The 15,383-nt window shown below is 31.6% G+C and overlaps 1 long non-coding RNA gene across 1 annotated transcript in view; it reads left to right on the top strand.

Annotated features, from left to right (window-relative positions):
- LOC139427036 (uncharacterized) overlaps nucleotides 1–6,429 on the top strand; it is a 31,381-nt gene extending 24,952 nt beyond the window's left edge. The window contains exon 3 of the long non-coding RNA XR_011638179.1: nucleotides 6,293–6,429. This is a non-coding gene — a long non-coding RNA (uncharacterized lncRNA). The remainder of the gene's footprint in view (nucleotides 1–6,292) is intronic.
- Nucleotides 6,430–15,383: the final 8,954 nt, after the last annotated feature.

Below are 15,383 nucleotides of genomic sequence, written 5' to 3' on the forward strand. Positions count from 1 at the left end.
ATTATTTTTTTAAACTTTGTTTATTAATTAAGATATTCAAAAGAAATTGATTATTCTGAATAATTGACTATTTTATTACTCCAGATTTTTATTTAATTTACAAGAATAGTTTCTATTTGAAATTTTTTTTAATCGAAATATGTATGTAATTAACTGAAATAATTGTGTGTATGTAAATTTTTCTTCCTCTTTCTTTTAAGAAGAACGAAGTATTTTGTTCTCGTTATTTGAATTTTTCTAGTCTTAAACGAGGATAAAATTTTAACTTAATTCAACAAGCAACTTTTAAAAATATCCATGAGCGCGAAGATTCATTTATGACTTTTGCGAGTGCTGTAGAGGCGAGCGTAGGGTTGCCTCTGAGTGAGGGTTACTAGATAAGGCGGTGAAACAGTTGACAAATAAAACCGCGGCGAGTGGAGGTGCCCGGGAGTCGACAATGTGTAAAGTCGCGCCCGGATCCGAATCCCAACGATGGTTGGTTGATACGAATTTTGCACCCGTCTCGCATCGACTACAGTGCTAACGTAAAATATACTCAGTGGTGGACAAACCATGGGTTAAAGATCCCTTGCTGCCAGACTAACCTTACTGTGAGGTTTTCATGGTTTTCTTCTCCATGAAGCGTAAATGCGAGTTAGTTCTATCAAAAAAGTCTTTCACTATGGCAAATTTCTCCCAATACTTGATCAAGGAGTTCCCTTGTCTTCGGAATTGTGTTCAAAATTACAAGGCTACGGAATTGAACATTGGTAGTCTTCAACTCAAAAAATTGGGTCGGCTATTCAACGACGGTTATAAAATTATAAAAAATAAAATTAAACTATTTTAAAACAATTATGGAAATAAATACATTATAACACAAAGTGAACACGCAACACAATTGTCACCTTCAGTGTAAAAAGCTTAAAACATGCCACTCCATTTTAATTTACATATCCCTCCTATTTGGAAATAAAATTAAATTTGCAATGAAAAATGAATAAATTTAGTTTTACAATGCCACGAGTTAAAGAAAATGATATATAAAAAAATCAGAAGAATAATATATGTTTTAAAATTCTTTTCTTATAAATTCATAGTTGAACTACAATAAAAATTTGATTGTAATAAGACAAATTGTTGAAATCAATTTACATTTTGCAAGAAAATTCATTTCAATGACGGAAAATAAACTTTCGAAGCCATTTTCTTAAGAAATTAAAGTCCCTTTTATGTTTTTTTTTTCTGATGCTGTAATTATAATCAAACACATATATTTTAGTATTTTTCAGAAATAAAGAGCAGTCTTATAGTTACTAAAAATATCTGTCAGATTAGCGGAATTATTTTTGTTCTAAAATAAAAAAAATCTGAAACAAAAAAATTTCAAACAATTTTATCAATTATTGATTTTGTAAATTAAGGAAATTTCAATGATGAATAACTGCTCTCTTATAGTTCTAAATAAATGCAAATAAGTGCAATTCTTAAATATTATTGTTTGGAAGATTTCACTCAGTAAAAGACACCGATGTTTCGTGCTGTATTTCACAACCATAAATTATTAAAATACTAAGTATAACATTTTTCACTTAATTTGAACTAAATTAATACAAAATAATGACAAAAGAATTAAAAATATGTTTAATGAAAATTCTGCTTCAAAAGGTTAAGGAGTGCTCATATTGTGGTATAGCAATGTGAAACTCACTATTAACTGATTGAAATTTTTTTAATTCGGGATGAGTTTAAAGCCATTCAAAATGCCGCATGCATGCGTCAAAAAAAGATTATATTTCTCAACGGAACCTCACCAAATTAGATAATTTTTCATAGGATTTCACAAATATGATCCCTCCTTAAGAATCCGTGTTAAAACTTATATCAATTAACATATAAGGAGGGGAAAATGAAAACGTTATCGAAATTTAACGAATCACTAATGAAAAAGCATGACTAAAAACAAGCTGCGCAGGATCAGTGCGTAGTTTTGGGGAGCGTTTGGGGGACAAAACCCCCTCCGAAATTAAACATTACTAGCTTAATGAACTATTCTACGATAAGTAGGATGTAGATAGAAAAAAGTATTCATTATTCATTCTTTTAAATTTAAATGATTAGAATATATATATATATATATATATATATATGCTGCGGTCAGTGTGAGTGTGGGTAACCACTTGGATCAGTCTGCGTAGGGCCCGAGGGTGTGAGATATTGGTTCTCGTTAATCTGTTCGACCGTAACATCTTCAACTTCGCGTGCAGATCGTCGGGCTACTGAAGCGGGGTGGCATCCCCTCTGCAGAGATTCAAAATTGCAATGGCATGTCTTTGGATCATCCTCAGGGATGTTATGAAATGAAGCAAAATACATTTTTGTAATAAATACATTTTGATTTATACTTAAAGCAAAAATGTTGATGCAGATATTATGTCCTTTCTTTTGACAGATTAATAATAGGTACATTCCAGTGTTCTCATTAATATGCAATCGAGAAAGATGTACAGGCATGTAAAAGTTTTATTTGGCAAATTAAGATAGCTGAATAAACTAAGGTAACTGCAATTAATCTACGTATGAATAAGAAAGTATACACGGTGCTTTACTGTATTTGAGATTTCACGTTTAATCAAAAATTGCGTGATTTCGCTAGTACAATTATGTCAAAAATAGCGAAATACAAGTTCAAGGATTACTATATCGTCAAAAATAAGCTTTTTATATCAAAGAGTAAAAAACCAATAAGAAAAAGAAGGATCTTAAACTTCAGAAGAGGAACAGTACTTATTATTAGAAATTGACCTTTTCTTATTCCTCACAAATTGAAGAAAATTATAATGTAATAATAATGTTTATATTAAAGAAGATGTTCTTCTTTTTTCTATTTTTGATCATACAGTTATTATATATAGATTTCAAATAGCTCGATATTATTTTGTAGAATACAACAATAAAGTTTCCTTACAAAAATGAAAAATACGAAACTCATCCATAAATTAAGTTTCAATCACCATGAAGCACCTAAACAACTTAAATTAATGAAACATGTTTGATGCAATGGAAAATTTAAATTTATTATTTTTATTGCAGATAATCAAGTGTTTAATATTGATTATAAAATGCCAAAAACAGCTCAATGAGTAAAAGAAAACATTTGTAAACTTTTTCTTCTATTCCTATATTTTTTACAAACAATAAATAAAAACAAAGATCTTTACATGTTTCTAAAAGTTTCTAGCTTTAAAATAAGCTCTGCAGTGCTGTTTCAGACAATAAGAACAAAAGATGCTTAAATAGTTATACAGTATAGTGAACATGGTTTATAGTGAACTCCCAGATATAGTGAACGAAATATTCGTTCCCGTGCCTAGCTATATACATATAATATGTTATTTTTCGTGGATACAGTGAACCAAAAGAAGAGAGGAAATTGGATATTATGAACTTTTTTCTGTTTTCGAATCATTTTTTTCTTCATTTTTTAGTACTTTTGAAATTTCTGCGTAAAATACATATACCGATTTTTAAAACCATCAATTGCGTGGAATGTAGCCATAAGCATTTTTTCTTGTTTGCTTCTTCTATCTCAGTTTCCTATCCCTAAGTAAAGGCCATCCCTAAATTTTCTGTGCTCAAGACGAAGAGTAATAAAAATAAACGTTAACTCATTTTTTGTTACTACATATAGTTTTTTAAACATTTTTGTATTTCTTTTTATTGGTCATTTATTTAAATAACGTGTAATAAAACGGAGCAGTTCGGTAAAATTAGTAAAAATTGTTTGCATAACTACCGGTTATATTTAACAAAAATTTTGGTACCTTGAAAGTTCACCATAGCATGGTTTGACAGTATAATTCAATGGATACTTGAAACAGAGTATCATTTCAGGTTCAACAAAGAAATCGCCGATGGAAGAACTAAAGTGAAAGCCCCAAAAAGGACTTCACAAATTGCCAGTAAATTCTGGTGGTGCCTCATGAAAGGTAGCTTCTATCTTGTGAACCATCTCATTGATATCATTATTCTATGGTTGTTGTGGAAGCATCATGATGGGATCAATCGAAACGTGTCTTTTACTTTGCAGTTTTCATTTGAGTCCCTTTTTTAATCTAAAACTTGCAGGTCAATTTTAACTAAGAACTAATTATTTTTTCAACTTAATATTAAATCTGCGATACCTAAGTTATAAATTTTGAGAAAACTATTTATTTAAAAACTTTTTGAAAATGGGCTAAATTTGAGAAAAATTCGTAAAATATTTTGTCCGTTTCGTATTGGTTTGGGCAAAAAAAATCTCTAAAGAATGGCAAAAAAATTTTGCCAAGCGCACGGCGTGATAAATAATGGAGTTGGAAGAGTCATGTTTAAGATACTTATAATAAAATTAATTTAAACGATTTCTTGTTAGAGTTTTAGATGGATGCGGAATTTTGGAATTTTCTACTCAAAGTTATAGAAATTTTATTCTATTATAATAGTGTAACCTTTTATATTTAGCCTTTTAAAATGCAAATATTATAGCTTCCGATGAAGGAGAAAAGTAACTTTTTGCACAGGGGTGGAATAAAATTATGAAAACACCTCTATACTTATTAATTTTTTCATATTTTTTAAGAAATACTTAGAAAATTATTTTATAACTTTCGAAGTGAATAGATCATGCTATTTCTCATACATATCTATAGAATGTAAAGCTTTTGGAGATTTGATGAACCGTCAATGCGTTACGAATGAAAAATAATGTTTTTGAACACCCTGTACCAAAATTACAGCAAAATGCTTGTAACTTATATCAATTACTTTGTTTATAATGTGCAATAACTGCACCGAATTTCATTAGGATATTTTTATAAAAAACTTTTTTTTTCTTACCTTAGTTTTCTTACTATAACTGCAGAAGTATTTCATAAAATTTTACAATCTTTTTGGAGCAATTTTTAATTAATTAAAAAATAACTTTATAAAATTTTTAAAAAAATCGTATTAAACTGCGCGAAGATATGAGTATTTAAAGTAATCCTTTTATTCTACGCATGCGCGAAAACATTAAAAAAATTGTTTTTTCATAGCTTTGTTTTGAATTGTATTTGCTATCTAAAGAAGAAAGTCTGATTTGAATATCGTGAAAATGTAAAAGGTTTCTAGAAATTTTCTAATTAGTTTTTGTACTTTTTTATCGAAATTCTAATTGGTAAGGAATTTTCACAAATATTATTTTGCATCATATAACAAAATTTGATAACAAATGATAACACCTAAAAATTATGGTCCAGACCACAAAGCGTGATGATATTAGGAAAAAAACACGCTAAATGAAACGTACTCTTATAGGGGATGATCTTTAAACAATGCTGATGTCTTTTCTAACAACTCTAGTTCAATAGTACAAAATAAAACTCGTGGAAAACCGCTTACCATTCATAGCTTTCTATTAAAATTTATTCAAACAGTTTAGAAAATTGCTACAAACGTTTTAAATTTTTAAGATATTCAAATCGGATTTTTTTCATATGTTACCTATTACTATTCAAAACAAAATTACGAAGAAAAAAAAAATTTTTTTAAATATTTTTCGCCCATGCGCAGTATGAATGGGCGGCTTTAAATGTTTACATCTTTCACAATTGTAAACGAACTTTTTCAAATTTTAGAATAATATTTTCGTTATTAATTAAAAATTACGATAAAAATTTTGCTTTTTTTAATGTAAGAATGTCTTTATCTCCATGAAAATTTAAGCTAGCTTTAAGAAATTTTGTGCAATAATTGCATATACTAACCAAAGTAATTGATACAAGTTTTAAGCTTATTTCTGTATTTTTTGGCACAAGATGTTCGAAAATACAAATTTTCGTTCGTAATTTATTGCCTTTCCCTCAAACCTCTAAAAGCTATAAACTTTATTGATATGTATTTGAATTTGCATAGCCTAATAACTTCTAAAGTTTTAAAATAATTCTCTGAGTATTTCTAGAAAAATGTAAAAAAAATCAGTTATTATTGGAAGTGTTTCCATAATTTTCTTCAACCCCTGCAGCTAGCAAGGATCTTTGTAAAGTGAATGATTTAAACCTGCTACGTATTCAAGATAAAAACAGTAACTTTTGTTTATTTAGGCTTCTAAATAAACAAAATTAATTTTATGCATGATTTTCGAAGATTGAAAACTATCTTTAATGAAGAAAGAGACACGAAATTTTCAGTGATAAATAACAGAAATATTCCATTAGCCCACATTAACACCATGTCTACACTCGCCTACTTTCCTCTAGAGCTTATTTACCCTTAAACTTTTTTTCTTTAGGAAATTTGGAACCATCAAAACAAGAAATAAGAATGGCTGATTTGGATCGATATTCCAGTTAAACCAATTGATTAGCTGTCCTACTCTATTACTTTTCTTTAATGAATTAAGAATTATAATAAAGTTTATTTCTTTGTTTTTGAGTTGATAACAATACATACAAAACATATTTTCTCTATATTTCTTACCTTTCCTTCGACAGTATTGGATTCTTGACTTTCAAAATATGAAGAAGCTGCAATCTTCAAAGTTTGTTTCCGATAGTTAAAGCAGGTGAGCAGTCTAAAGTTTGGTCCCTTATAATGTTAATTTCACTTTTTGAGTATTTCGCTATAACTCGAAAATTTTTGAACAAAATTATAAAACTCAATTATTCAGAAGTAATTTTACGTGAAGAAAAATTTCATAATTATTTATTATTTTTTATAAATGTATTTAATAATGGACGAAAACTTTCTTGCATTTTAATGTATAAAAATTTTTACATCATTTTAAAGAACATAATTTTAAGTAATAAAACACAAAAGTTATACGAAAGCGATTGAATAGTTCTCAAGAAATCAAATTTTAAACATAATACATTTAAAATTGAAAAACTCAGAAATTATTCAGCTGATTTCGTTCAAATTTTGTATTAAGTCATTTAAAACTACATACTATAAAATAATGTAAATATTTGTATACTTTACATTTTTGTGCCATGCGAACTGTGCAAAGTAAAAATTTAGAACAAGAAAAACACAGTAAACAAGTACAAAGAAAAACATATTTCTTTTATTTACTAATTGTGTAATTTCTGTTACACATACGCCATAAAAAATGGTTATTCCTAATTAACCATTTTTTTTTTAATCGATAAGGTAGTTTTCGATGATATGCTCAATGCGGACATTTTGTCAATCTGAGGACATTACTATCTTCACTTATAAGAAGAGGACGGATAATGGGTTAGAGTCCCTTTGCTGTCAGACTAACCGTGGGAGGTTTACGTGGTTTTCCTCTCCATGTAAAGCAAATGCGGTACGTTTCATTAAAAAGTCATCCACTATGGCGAATTTCTCCCAATACTTGATTCAGGAGTTTTTGCTTATCTTCTGGATTGGGTTCAAATTACAAGACTACGGAGTTGAGCATTGGTAGTCGTAAACCCAAAATTGGGTCGGCTGTTCAACGACTGGTATAAAATAAAATAAAACCAAAAGCTTTAGTCGTGCTGGCAATGGGGATAGAGAGCTCGCCTCCTTATGAGTTTACCTGGGTGAGACTCCCAGTGATACCTGGTCGATACGAATTCTGCCCGCTGCTTGCACCGACTACAAAGATGACACAAAATATCCTTAATAGTAGACGGACCCTGGGTTAGAATCCACTTGCCATTTGGCTAACTGTGGATGACTTCCGTAGTTTTTCTCTCCATGTATCTCAAATGTAGGTTAATTCCATCAAAAAGACTTCCACAAAGGATAGTTACTTCCAATGCTTGATCCAGGACTTTCCTTGTCTTCTGGGTTGGGTAGAAAATTACACGCTATTTTTTTAACTATTTCTGATGGAGTAGCACGTGCATTTTAGCTAAAGAATAATCCTCTTTGATAAAGAATCCTCTTTATTGTAGTTCCTAAGACAACTTAGTAGGTATAGGTATTACAAGTCTATTTTAATATTTTAACTCATATATGAGCAATTATAATTGAATTCACAAGCATATATAAATATATACATTATTTAAGAGCAAATTAAAACAAAAAAGGTTGATAAAACAGACTTACTAGTACTTCATTTCTTCCAAATAATTTAAAAATGGAATTCTTTAACGTTAAATGGTGTGATGTATTGCGAAATTATTTTCTTTATTGGATGCGGAGAAAGTATGCATGCATTATAGTCAGCGTCAAAAAGCGTGGTCACGTGATGACGATGGGGTAGAAGTTAGGACAGTCTTCGTGTCCCCCCTTATCCCTCAGGGGCATTAAACAACTTTCCATATGGACACAAACAAAAAACTTGACCCTCAGAATTTTCTGAGAAAAAGATGTCTCAACAGAAAGTTGAGTGTAATGGTTAGTAAAAAGAACACATTCTCGTCTTTATGTTTTTAATTTGTGATTAAATTCACGCTTAATTTTATCATTCATAAGAGTTTCCTGTACTTTACAAATTCGAACTGGTTGTAAGCCTAAAACAAATTTAAGAAAATTAATATCAAAATATAAATAAAGTGTAAGGTTTGCCTTGCCTTGAGTGTTATCGCTTATTTGGCTATATTTGTGTAAAAAGACAACGTTTGATATTTTTTAGGTTGAATTGGCTTACGAGGTATTCCAAATTAATTTATTGCTTGTTTCGTTGAAATTTAAATTGAAAGAATGCGTTATATTGTAAACACTATTGGCATAAAATATTAGATGGAGCACTTTATCAAGTTCAGGCATAAAAATCAATTGGAAGTAATAACCCGAAAGTCGTGCGACGAATTTTAATCCCTAGCGCCATCTGTGCTTAGCTTTACACGGTCAACCATCAATAACAATATTCTCATTTTCACTGGATGGCGACAGGTATTGCATGCAGAAAGAATGATCCCCAAGCAGTTTTACTTAGGGTTATTCACACTGCACACGATTGGAGTAGACGCGCGAGTAAATTCTTGCAAAATACGTGTAGAACAGACTGCTCGCTCATGCGTGAATCGCTTTTATGTGCCATCTCATACAGTGCGAATGCTACATTAAAGTTAATTGCTGAAAGATTACCTGGTTTAATCCGGAGTATGAACCAGCCTATTTTTGGGAAGGGAATTTTTAACACAGTTGTTAATTATTTTTTTTTAATTCTCATTCAAATCAACTTGTCCCACTATTCGCGATCGCAACACTCGAATACGCCATCTGGGGAGAGACCGGTTTCATGCTTTTAGCCCTTCTCTTTTCCCTCTCCTCCTCTTTTCAGTTGTACAGGAATGTACTACGACATTTTCCCTTTTCTTAATATTTTTCCTTTTTATTTAATAAAAATATTTTTTAAAATTTCCGTGATACTTTTCTTTAGAACTATGTTTTATGTAGTTTTCAGTTCCATACAGTTTTCCAACTTAAAAGATTTTATTCTATATGAAATTCAAGAGAGCAACTATTGTACTTCCTTCCTCTATGACTTTCCACACGCTAATGCGGAAAGCATGCGAAGTGTTGCCATAGGTAGAGAGTTCTGCTCTACGCCACCTGCAGCCCATTTCGATCGCCATTAGCCCTTCTCCCTTCCCTCTCCTCCTCTTTTCAGTTGTATAGGAATGTACTACGATATTTTCCCTTTTCTTAATATTTTTCCTTTTTACTTAATAAGAATATTTTTTAAAATTTCCATAATACTTTTCTTTAGAACTATGTTTAATGTAGTTTTCAGTTCCATATAGTTTTTCAAGTTAAAAGATTTCAATCTATATGAAAATCAAGAGAGAAACTAACGTACTTCCTTCCTCTATGACTTTCCACACGCTAATGGGGAAAGCATGTGAAGTGTTGCCATAGGAAAAGAGTTCTGCTCTACGCCACCTGCAGCCCATTTCGATCGCCAATTGACAGATCGTCTGACTCGGCTCCCAGTTTATCACGGAAGTCAAGCACCATTGGCGATCGAAATGGGCTACAGGTGGCGTATTGCAGAACTCTCAACCTATGATAACACTTCGCATGCATTCACCTTTAGCGTGTGGAGAGTCATAGAAAAAGGAAGTACATTAGTTTCTGTCTTGATTTTCAAATAGATTAAAAACTTTTAAGTTAGGAAACTGTGTGGAACTAAAAACTACATTAAACATACTTCTAAAAGAAAGCGTCATGGAAATTTCAAAACACGTTTCTCAACAATTAAATACGAAAATATATTAAGAAAAGGAAAAATATCGTAGTACATTACAATACAACTGAAAAGAGGAGCAGAGGGAAAGGGAAGGACCAAAGGCATGGAACCGGTCTTCCCCCTTGATGGTGTATCGAGCGTCAATTCGAAAAGCTCATGCATGAGCGTCTCCCATGCTATCGCAACCAAGTCTAGGACATTCGAATGTTGTGTGATGTACATAGGTACTTATTATTTGCGTCGCACTAGAGCTGCGCAATGGGCTATTGACGGTTTCTTTCACACAATTTCACTGCGTCACAAAAAGACACAAATTGCGTGGTTTCGATTTTGCTGATTTAAGTATGCGTTCGCACGTTAATGCGAGTGTACGCATGAACAAGCAATTCCTGATAAGGGCCACTTTCATTGCATGTGAATGAGAACCTGATTGACAGGTATTTTGGCAATAATTTTTACTCATTTTATCAGGGTCATTTTAATAGAATGCAGGGCCCCCCGGGCACAGAAATGCTTAGGGCCCCTTTAACATGCTGTTACTGTTTAACTACTTTTATACTGTTTAAAATTGAACTAAAAAATTTCCCATAAATAAAATCATGCATTTTTAAACTATGCATAATTAATTAAAATAAGATGGTAAACATTTGCAATTCTGGAATAATAAACTAATTTGGAAAACCATGAGCGCTAATAAAAAATAGTTATTAAAAAACATAAAGATATAACAATTATAAAAAAATCAAATGGTATTAATCATTTCGTCAAACTTAGCAGTTATTAAAACATCTTTCAGTGCACATCATCCAGAACCAGTTTAAAAGTTGATGTCCGATAGTGCTGGGTAATTCTGTACTCTTTCAATTATTACTTTGTTTAACTCATTTTAAATACTAAACAGAGTTGGTGATGGTCACGCATTTTTAGAGACATTATGACTTAACATAAAACTTTACTCACATTAATTTATTTTATATAGATATTTTTGAAGGTACGCAATGATGTGTAAACATTTTAAAATTGCATATTTGTGTTTTTATTTAAAATGATGCAAATTCACTTCAGCAATTAAACTCAGCAATTCAATTAAACTTCACAAATAAAACTTGCGCTAAAATTTAATTTCATTGGTTTAAACCAAACGATTGAGCTGGCTGGTTTAAACCTGTCAGCTTGACTCGGCATTAAAATAATGTACTTAAGAGTCACGAGACATGAAACAATTTTTTCGCCAAATACTTATCTAACTTCTTAATACTATACTTACATAAAATAGTTATTATATGACACTAACATTAAAACGACAACACCAACTGTGGGACATAAAAAATATTTTCATTAGCGAAAAAATCGTATTTTATATTTCCCATCAAAAAGTCCTCCACGATGGCACATTTCTCCCACTACTTGATCCAGGAGTTCCCTTGTTTTCTGTTTTGGGTTCAAAATTACGAGGCTACGGAGTTGCACACTTGAAGGTGTAAACTCAAAATTGAGTCGGGTGTTCAACGGCGGTTATAAAATAAAATAGAAAATATTGTGATCAAAAATTCTAACTTGTTTTGAATTCGTGATTTGAAAATAACATGCATTTGAAAATGATGACTGGCAAGCACATTCTCTTCTTACAGATACATCATATATTATGATCTAATATATGTGTTCACATGTTTCCAATTTAGACTTTCAATATTATTTTGGTTGTTCTCAGCATAAAGTAATTACAAGAAATCGTTTACATGTAAGTTAATTTTTTAATTTCATTTTACTCTTTATATTTATTTATTTTTTTAAAATCTGCATGTAAGTTAATTTTTGCTTCTCATTTTAAGGTTTTTTTTTTAAATCTGTTTTTCAAATCTTTTTACTTAAGTCTTTAATTATATTAAAAAGTATTAGCCTAATATTATCTTTATACATATTTTATGATAAAAAATATTTAGTCACTGTATTTTATTTAGTAAACGGTAAATAGTTATATATCCCTTTTAATAAGTTATATTTAATTTTAATTAAAATTTATGTGAAACTGTATTCACTCAACGTCTGAAATTAAAATAATAAACGCGAAGTCACTTTTTTAAAATTCTAAGTCAGTATTAAGATTTAACTTTTCCCACTATTGCTAAAATTAACAATAAAAATATTTAACGAGTTTTTATAGTAAGAAAATAGTTAAATAAGAATTTCAAGAAACAATTTTATGAACGAAGATACGATGGTAAACCAAGAAAATGATTCAATCTAAATTTTGTCCATATGGAATCGGAAACAAAGCCTGTGGTGCCTACTTTATCAACAATTTGTTAAAAGACAATTTCATACAGAAACTATGACATGTCACGGACTATTATTCTGTAATTGAATAGAAATAGAAACTATTCAATTACAGAATAATAGTCCGTAATAGTATAGAAACTCTATAAATTTTATACTTAATAAAATGAAATATAATTTTAGAATCAACTAGTTACCGGTCAACAATGTTTTAATAGAATAAAATATTTTGGAACGTTTATGTTAATAATTTATAAGTTAAATGCAACAGTCTGAGAAAATAGTAATGATTTAGAAGAGCTCAGAAAATTTTGTTTTTCTCTCAACCTAAAATTTCTAAATGCTAATAATTTAGGAAGAATATTTCTAAAGTTTAAATTAGGTTAATTAAAGTTAAAATTTTCAGGATGCTTTCTTTTAGAACTATGTTTAATGTAGTTTTCAGTTCCATATAGTTTCCCAACTTAAAGGATTATAATCTACATGAAAATCAAGACAAAAACTAACGTACTTCCTTCTTCTGTGACTCTCCACACGCTAATGGTTAAAGCATGCGAAGCGCTGCAATATGTAGAGAGTTCTGCTCTTCACCACCGGTCGCCTATTTCGATAGCCAATATTTCACCAACCAGGCACTCGTTCTCCCTCGACGGTGATGTCCCAAGGTGGACTGATCGTAAAGATACGTTTCTCAGTAGAACACCGAAGTCAAGTATCACTGACTGCCGTCAGTAAGCGGTGGGTGACCATTTTGATCAGCATGCGTAGGGACCGAGAGTGCGCGGTATCAGTTCTCGTTAAACTTTTCTACCGTATAGTGCTTGACTTTGCGTGCAGGACGCTGGGCTACCGAAGCGGGGGTGCCACCCTTTCTGCTGAGGATCAAAATTGCGATGGCACTTCTCCCTTTCTCCAATCCCCTTTCTCCAATATTTTCCCCATTTAGGTAGGCAGGCACTTTATNCCCTCCCTCTCTTCTCAGCTGAATAGGAATGTACTACGATATTTTCCCTTTTCTTAATATTTTTCCTTTTGATTTAATAAAAATATTTTCTTAAATTTCCGTGATGCTTTTCTTCAGAAATATATTTAATTCAGTTTTCAGTTTCATATAGTTTTCCAGTGTAAAAGATTTTAATCTATATGAAAATCAAGAGAAAACTAACGTACTTCCTTCCTCTATGACTCTCCACACGCTAATAGAGAAAGCATGTGAAGTGTTGCCATAGGTATAGAAAGTTCTGCTCTACTCCACCTGCAGCTAATTTCGATCGCCAATTAAGGGACTGTTCTCAGCGCATACGAATAATTTATACGTGAATGGGATCTTTAAAAGTGAATTTTTAGTTGCATTGAAACAGTTCCTAAGACCCCCAAACTTCCACCCACCCTCCAGTATAAACTGTTTTTACCAAGTAGACCGATCTTCCTTCCCCTAATTTTTTTTTATTTGTTGGTTTCGAAAACTGTATGTGCATTCAACGAATCGGCTCCTTTGATAATTATAATTATCAAAGGAGCCGATTCGTATAGTTCGTATCGTTCGAGTATACTCGAATTTAAACTTGCTTAACCTATACTGAAAACTTTCAACATGCATAAAATTCTTTTATTTCACATTTTCAGTTAGTAAATAACCAAAATCATTCGTATTGGTGACTTAAAATTATTATCCGCAAAAATAAAAGTAAATTTAAATGGAAGAATTTAACTTCGCATGATTAAGCTGTTAAACAGTAGTTAAATACTTTATAATGTCTTATTATTTGTTCGTTCTCAGATAAACACGGATATAGAAAACTGTTTGGCGCAGCGTATCTAAAATTTCTAGTAAAAATCTGCTTTCTGCTTCTGTCTGCAGTTAGAAGCTAACATATGTGAAGGCCGCTTTAGGATGACATCTATTTTACATTCTGCTCAATGTACAAAGCAGAAGCTTAAATTTTATAAAAATCTTGTTGTTGTTGTTGTTGTAGTTAATTTACGTCGCACTAGAGCTGCACGATGGGCTATTGGCGACGGTCTGGGAAACACCCCTGAGGATGATCCGAAGACATGCCATCGCAATTTTGATCCTCTGCAGAGGGGATGGCACCCCCGCTTCGGTAGCCCGACGACCTACACGCGAAGTCGAGCACTTTACGGTAGAACAGTTTAACGAGGACCGATACCGCGCACCCTCGGTCCCTACGCAGACTGATCCAAGTTGTCACCCACCCGCACACTGACCGCAGCCAGTGATGCTTGACTTCGGTGATCTGCTGGGAACCGTGTCTTAACGATCAGTCCACTGCGGGACTTATAAAAATCTCAAATGTATTTTAGAGATAATATAAAAAATTCCCGTACCAGGTGATCAGAATCAATAATAAGGAAAGCTTGTCAGACAAAGAGTAAAAACGACTATCAAAATGTGATACAATATATAAAATTGAAATTAAATAACACATTTAATAACAAGGTAAAAATCTGTGGTATGGATGGGTGGCCTAATGTAAACAATAACAAGCGTGGCTAAACCGGAAGAAATTTAGAAAATTTCCGGTGTATCCCTCCGCTTATGTTATGACTACGAGGCGATGTGTGAACAAGTCTAATATTCTATGCAGTTTTGTTATTTGCGATCGCAACACTCGAATACGCCATCTGGGGAGAGACCGGTTTCATGCCTTTAGCCCTTCTCCCTTCCTTCTCCTCCTCTTTTCAGTTGTATAGGAATGTACTACGATATTTTCCCTTTTCTTAATATTTTTCCTTTTTATTTAATAAGAATATTTTTTAAAATTTCCATAATAGTTTTCTTTAGAACTATGTTTAATGTAGTTTTCAGTTCCATATAGTTTTTCAAGTTAAGAGATTTCAATCTATATGAAAATCAAGAGAGAAACTAACGTACTTCCTTCCTCTATGACTTTCCACACGCTAATGGGGAAAGCATGTGAAGTGTTGCCATAGG

Source organism: Parasteatoda tepidariorum, chromosome X1 (assembly GCF_043381705.1).
Source record: "Parasteatoda tepidariorum isolate YZ-2023 chromosome X1, CAS_Ptep_4.0, whole genome shotgun sequence".
Classification (NCBI taxonomy): domain Eukaryota; kingdom Metazoa; phylum Arthropoda; class Arachnida; order Araneae; family Theridiidae; genus Parasteatoda; species Parasteatoda tepidariorum.